Consider the following 7610-nt stretch of genomic DNA (forward strand, 5'->3'; position numbering starts at 1 on the left):
TTTCTATAAATTTGAGAATATTACTAGGAATCAATTAACACTGATATTTGACAGATTCAGTCCATTAAAACAGAGACCCATGACTAAACATTATAAATAAACATTCTACAGAGGTGTAAGGTACGCTTTAATCAATTTTCACTATATATACTTTTAACGCAAAGTACTATCGTCGGAGTACCTTTTTTCATATCAACCCCGACTGAGCACCAACAATTTAAGAAGAGGACTTGGAGCAAAGGGCGAGGCGGCAATCGACACATCAACAATTGTACAACTAGCTTCAGGTATTATCTAGGCCCACATTGTTTATACAAGTACAATTGCGTCCACCGTGGGGCTGAGATAGAATTCACCAAGCAACAATGGTTTCAACAAGAAATACAACCAATGAAGAGCAGATTGCCATGTTTCAAACAATCCAAAAGAAAATGGAGGAGATGCGTCAGAAAGGCATCGAGGATCAGAAAAGGAATGAAGAAAAAGTGCGCATCCTCAAACAACAAAATGAGGAGTTAAAGCGAAAACTGGACGAATCTGAATGAGGAGAGCAACCTCCTTCAAATAATCATACCCACAACCAGGAGAAATCAGCAACCGGTCAGGCACCCAATCAACAAGCGTCCTGACAACAATTCGAACGGACTCACATAGTCGAGGATGATGATGATGATCCAAAAGGACACCCTTTCACTAATGAGATCATGGAGGAATAACTTTCTTCCAAATGGAAGAGACTCAGTATCAAACTTTATGATGGTTCTACAGATTTGGACGAGCACATGAACCTCTACAAAACATAGATGAATTTCCACACCACGAATAAGGCGGTATGGTGCAAGGTCTTCCCCACTTCTCTCAAAGAGGGGGCGCTCAGTTGGTTTACTCAACTCCCTCCTAACTCGGTGGATAGTTTCAAAGATCTCTCGACAAAGTTCAACACTCAGTATGCAACGAGCCGATCACACCATGTTTCATCCATAACTCTTATCAATATCAGAAAAGAGAAGGGGGGATCCCCTACGAGTATACATGGAGAGGTTTAGCAAAATATCTCTAAGCGTCAGAAACCTCATGCTGGAGATAGCCATGCATCATTTGATCTCGGCTCTCTGACCTAGCCAATTTACTTATAGCTTGATAAAGAAACGAGCCAAAAATATGGATGAATTGCGGAATCGAGCGACTAAATTCATGCAAATTGAAAAGCTACGTGGTTTTCATAAGAATTCCTGAGCCAATAATGGAGGAGACAAGGAAAAATAAAGGACCGAGGAGTCCGAAACATACCCAATCGGGTGGAAAAATTTAGAGAAATCCAAGGCCCTCGGTTTCAAACTTATACCCCCATTAAATTCTGGTAGGGGTAAAATCATGGATGAAGCTTTGCATGCCGACCTAATCCGTGCACTGAAGAAATTATAGAGCTCGAGAGATGCAGACATGTCCAAACAATGCCAATATCATCGCAATTTCGAACAGACCACCGAAGAGTGTCAGGCGTTAAAGGATAAGATAAAAGAACTTGTTCAAATTGGTAACCTGTATAGGTTTGTTCAAACAACAAAGAAAAGCTCGTATCGATCTCCACTAAGAGAAAGGTATCCATCTAAAGAAAAATACCCTCAGCATGGTCAAGACAGATCACGATGTTCTGAGAACGATTGACGTCCAACGAAACAACAAAGAAAGCCTTAAACAAGGTGGTCGACCTCAAAGTTAAAGTCCCCGATGGGATGACCATTCAAGACACGATGTACGTGAAGTCATAAACACAATCGTCGGAGGATTCCCGTTAGATGGTTACAACCAAAAGGAAGGGCGATCACGACGAAGTAAAAGTCTCAGATACCATTCGGGACAACATATCGGTGGAGAAATAAATACCATAGCGGGAGGATTTGCATTCAGAGGATGTTCTAGTTTCGCTCGCAAGAAACACATTCGAGCTATTCAATCAGTACACTAAGCTACTATTAGGGATCAATAGAGGATCCCTCCAATTATTTTTATAAATGATGATTTTACTACTATTGATCTGACTCAAAACAATCCTACGGCATCACTGTAGAAATTGATAAATTTTCCATCACCAAGGTTTCAGTAGATCAAGACAACTCGATCAACATTTTATACTGGAAAACGTTCAAAAAATGAGGATTCTAGAGTTAGAAATCCAACCTTATGATGATCGAATTGTAGGTTTTTCGATAGAACGAGTGGACATGCGAGGGTACATCGATTTGTACACAACATTCGGAGATTAATGCAAATACCGCCTATAATATATTGCTCAGTCGGTCATCCATTAATCGCCTTATAACAATAATGTCTACACCACACGTTGCCATGTAGTTTCCCTCAGCGGTAGGTGATATAGTTACCAATCATGTTGATCAAAAGATAGCTCGCGAATGCTATGTTGCAGGCTTGAAAGTCGAACGAACCAATCGAATTTACAGAGCATCACCAAGCGGAAGGTCAACTGAGAGAAAAGGATGTTCACTAGGATCTAGAGGGCCGACTAGAGATCAGTCCCAAGAGATAAAGTCCCAAAGAAGAGAGCATATGATTGTTTTAGTCGAACTCGACCCTCGACTAAATGAGGATCGCATTGAACCAAGCAAAGATGTTTACCCGTTACCCCTACATGATGAAGAACATGCAACACATATAGGGACTTCTTTAAAACCAATCAACGACAAATTGGTGAGTCAAACATTAATTGACAATGTTAATTTGTTTGCTTGGACAACTTCATATATGTCCGGAGGGAGCCCGGACATCATTACACATCGTCTTTCGGTGTACAAAGAAGCAAAATTGTTCACCAAGAAGAAACGAAAAATGGGTAAAGAAAAACATGATGTTGCATGTAAAGAAGCTGGAAAATTAGTCAAAGCCGGTTTTATCAAGAGAGGGCACTACACCTGGTTATCCAATGTAGTCATGATTAAGAAATCAAATGGAAAGTGGAGAATGTGTACTGACTACACTAAACTCAATAAAGCTTGTCCGAAGGATTCTTATTCTTTACCAAGCATTGATCGCTTAGTGGATGGGGCAGCCGGTCACCATACTTTGGGTTTTCTGGATGCATACTCAGGATATAATCAAATCCAGATACACCCAACAGACAAGGAAAAAATAGCGTTCATGACCGACTGTGTAAACTTCTATTATGGGGCCATGTCGTTCGACCTAAAAAATGTTGGTGCGACTTACCAGAGGTTGATGGATTACGTCTTCAAAGAGATCCTCAGTCGTGTTAAAAAAAATGGCTTTAAACTAGAGGGGGGGTGAATTGTTTCAAGAGGTTTTCGCAAACTTTTCAAAGCTAGAATGAACTTATTTCAGAAACCAATTGATTCAGCAATTCAGTTAGCCAAAACAGCAAGCAAAACTGTAATACTAGAAAAAACAATCGGTTGTTTCTTCGAAACAATCGGTTGTTTATACCAGCAAACAACAAACAAACTGAAATTAAAGAGTTAGGGATAGAGAGATTGTACACAGTTGTTTATACTGGTTCACTCCAAACTAGAGCTACATCCAGTCTTCTCAGAACTCTTTTTAAAAACTCTTAGATCAAAACTTTGTTTCAAGATTCTTAAAACATAAAACAGTTTTTCAGAATATATCTAAGAATATAGTTTGTTATTAAATCTTAACAAACTCTTAATTGAATTTAAAACAGATTGGTCAAAGCATTTAATAACTGGAGTGCATTCAGTTAAAGCATTTAAAGCTCAGTCAAAGAAAACAGTTTTTCTGTTATGGTTTCAAAACAAACAATCGATTGTTTCCTCGAATCAATCGGTTGTTTTGTTACTTAACAAAATTCACCATTCAAAAACAGTTTTCAAACTTTCTCAAAACACCTAAGTGTAAACAATCGGTTGTTTCGACAAAACAATCGGTTGTTTCAACTTAGTTTGAAAAACATTTTACTTTGTTAAAAATGAGATGCTAATTGCTTTGAGATTTAATCCAAGGGTTGATTACAACATTAAACTACCTCAGAACAAAGCTTAAACCAGCACAACAGCATCAAGCAAAGCAGAGCTACATCATCCTTCAAAGGATTTGGATTCTTCAAAACATTGAAGACCACTTGGTTCAACAATCTTCCCATATTTGATGAAGACAAATCCCTGATGCTTGTGTTGTTTTTGATTAAATCTGAAGCAATTCCCGCAATAGAACTTTGAGCAATACATTGAACTTCTGATATTCTGTTAGTATACAGATAAACAATTAAAGCTTAAAACATCTAATATCAGAACCAAATAATATCACCCAAACTGTTTTTAACAACTTGAAAAACAGAAACTTAAAACAAATTGGAAACACAGCATATATCTCCCCCTATTTGTCTTCACAAATAGACAAAGATAAGAGATAAAAAAAAACCATTGTTCCCATTACATCAGAATAAACCAGCAACAGCAGAAGGAAAGAAATTTTAAAACCAGAAAAGAGAACAGCCAAAAACAATCGATTGTTTTGATGACCAATCGGTTGTTTTTCTTTCAATCTTCTTCATCAGCAAACTGAAGATCAAAGATTTGATTCTGGACAACTTCAATCTGTTCGTCCAGAGTCATAAACCTTGCATCCATGTTGTCAAACCTGGTGTCAATCCTCTGAAAGTTACTAACACACAGATCATGAAGGCTCCTTTGATTTTCAGCAAAGATATCTAGCCTATTCACCATGAGTCTTTCAAAAGGAGACATGGTTTGCGTTCTTTCTCCTTGATGTTCAACATCAGCACTAGGACCTGCATCTTGAAAATCTTCAGCTGGATCTTCATGTTGAACATCCATGTCAGCAGGTTCATCTTGTTCAAGATGAGCAGCACCACTAGATGAGGCACCATGATTACCATCCTTGCTTATCCACTTTCCACCTACTTTTGTAAAGCCCATCTTACTTAGTGATCCATTGTTCAACTCTTGAGTTGACTTGACCAGCTCAGAAGTTTCATCTTCAAGATTAACTTCAAAATAGAGTAGAAACTTAGATATTAAAACAGCATAGGGATAGTGGTAATCGCCTAACCTCATGGCTTTTTGTATATGTTCTTTGATTATGTGAATCCAATTGATCTTCACTTTCTTGGTGATGCAGAAGATGTAAACCAGATCTTCTTCAGTCAACACAGAGTGGTTACTCCCCCTTGGAGTTAGAATCCAAGTTACAATGAGAGCAAGCAACCTCTCATCAAGCTTCAAACCTCCAACCGAGCATGTGCTAACTTGAGATTGATTGTTCTTCAAGCAACTTTTGTAGAACTGGATTTTGTTGAAATCTTCCACCACACCAAGGTTTCCTTTATTGATTCTTAATCCAGAGAACTTAAGCCCAGCAACAACTGCCCAAACCTCATGGGTTATCTCCATCTCCACACCTTTCACATGAGAGACTAAGTTGTTTCCCTCAAACTTCAAGTTGGTGTAGAATACCCTCACCAAATCTGGATATATGTTCCCTTTTAGCTCCAAAAATTTTCTGAGTGATTGGTCCTTGAGAAGCCTCCTCACTTTGTCAAGCTTTTGACTTTTCAGCCAATCAAAGCACACAACCTTGGGGTTGTTTATCTTCTTGACACTTGTTTCATACCTATACTTCTCAATGAGATCGGTGTCACCAGAAAACCAGCTTTCAAGTCTTTCTCCAGACCTTACAGCTCTGGTTTTGACTCTTTTAGAGGTGGGAGGGGTTGATTCCATGACAGCAGAGACGAAAACTCACTTCACAGAAATTTTGCAAGAGTTGGAGCAAGAGATATTGCAAGAGATGTTGCAATTGGTTGTTCTTGATGGAAGAAATATGCACCTGATTTTATAGTAGAAAGAGAATCAATTTGAATTTAATTTCATTCAATGGGTACCTGATTTTTCAGAGAGAGGACTTGACTCTGTTCTGCACTGAAAAAGTCAGAAAAAGCTGAAAATCACATGGTCTTCACATGTGATCTTTGACTAGTCATTAAGGCTCTTGAATCTCCAAGATTTTGGAATATATTCCTTTATGACTGTTGTAAATTCTTTCTGATCATGCTCAACTTTCAACACAGATCCTTTGACCAAGATTCTCCCTTTGAAAAATATCTGCAACGGCTAGAAATTCAAAAAGCAGTTAAATCAATTTCTTCACAGTGCTGTCAGACTCAAAACAATCGGTTGTTTCGAAGAAACAATCGGTTGTTTTTTTGCAGCAGTTAAAAACTTGATTTTGTAATTTTTAACCATAAACAGAAACAGATTAAAGTACATGACATTGATTAAAAGACAATTAATCATAAGAAAGAACTTTGAAACAGAAATTGAGAACAAATAAAATGAAGGTCTTATCCTTGTGTTGTTTCTTCAATGAGCCAATTGCTTGTTGATCAAGAAAACTTCTTTTCACTGATTTGACCTTTTGCATAGCATTGATTCAGCTTCAATGACTGTCTTTTTCTTCAACAGCTTGATCAGAAGGCTCAATTCTTCCTTTTCTCTTCATTTTTCTTGCATAAACAAATTCAAGTTGCAAGATTTGGTCCCCTTACAAATTTGGGTCCATTTGGCTTTTCTTTGCTGTTAGAAACATCCCATCCCTTAGGAATCCATTTCATAAAACCTTTAGGAACATAATATTTTCTAATTTTGCAGAATCTAACAGAGTGGCCTTTCTTCATGTAGTTAAAGCATGTAACAACCAGTTGTTTCGTCTTAACAATCGGTTGTTTTTCAGATTTTCTTAAAAAGCTTTTTGAAAACCTATCTTGCTTGTTCTATGGATTGGAGCCTAAACCAGCCTTTCCAAAAACACAGCTTTGAGATGCTAGGACATTCTCAAAGTTTGACTTCCCTTTTGAAAGCTTGTCCACAGTTTCAACAAGATAGTGAACCTTTTTCTCAAGTTTTTCACAATTTGTGCAATTGAGAGTATCACACTTGCAAGAGGCATTTTTGAAATGATTTTCCAATTTTTCAAAATCACTTTTTGCTTTTCTCAGTTCCTCTTCAAGTGATTTAACTTTCTTTTCAAGCCCATTGTTAAGATCTTTCAATCGGTTGTTTGAAAGAACCAATCTATTAGCTTCATCATGTGTTTCTTGAAAAGCTTCAAGCAATTCACTATAGTTTTGTTCATTTAACGAAGTACATGAACTTACCTCACTTGAACTGCAAGAATCATCATCATCATCCTCAGCAACTAAGCATATGTTGGCCTTTTCATCTTCACTTGATGAAGAACTTGATGATGACACCTCATTTTCATCTCAAGCTATGTAGGCTCTTTTTGTCTTGCCTTTCTTCTCCTTGTAGCTTGTCTTTTTCTCTTTGCTCTTGTTGGGACAATCTGCCTTTATGTGACCTTGCTCACCACAACCAAAACAAGTATAGTTATTTGAATTAAATTCATTGGGTTTCTTGTTTCCATACCTATCCTTTTGTTGTCTTTGTTGCGGTTTCTTTTTAGGAATTTGATGAATTTTCTTGACAGCAAACTAAGATTTTCCTCATCACTATCATCACTTGAATCTTGCTTTCCCTTATGTTTGGATGCTTTCAAGGCTATGCTCCTTGTGTGCTTATCTTCACTCTCTTGAACAT

This window comes from Phaseolus vulgaris, chromosome 2 (assembly GCF_051622355.1).
Source record: "Phaseolus vulgaris cultivar YP4 chromosome 2, ASM5162235v1, whole genome shotgun sequence".
Taxonomy (NCBI): domain Eukaryota; kingdom Viridiplantae; phylum Streptophyta; class Magnoliopsida; order Fabales; family Fabaceae; genus Phaseolus; species Phaseolus vulgaris.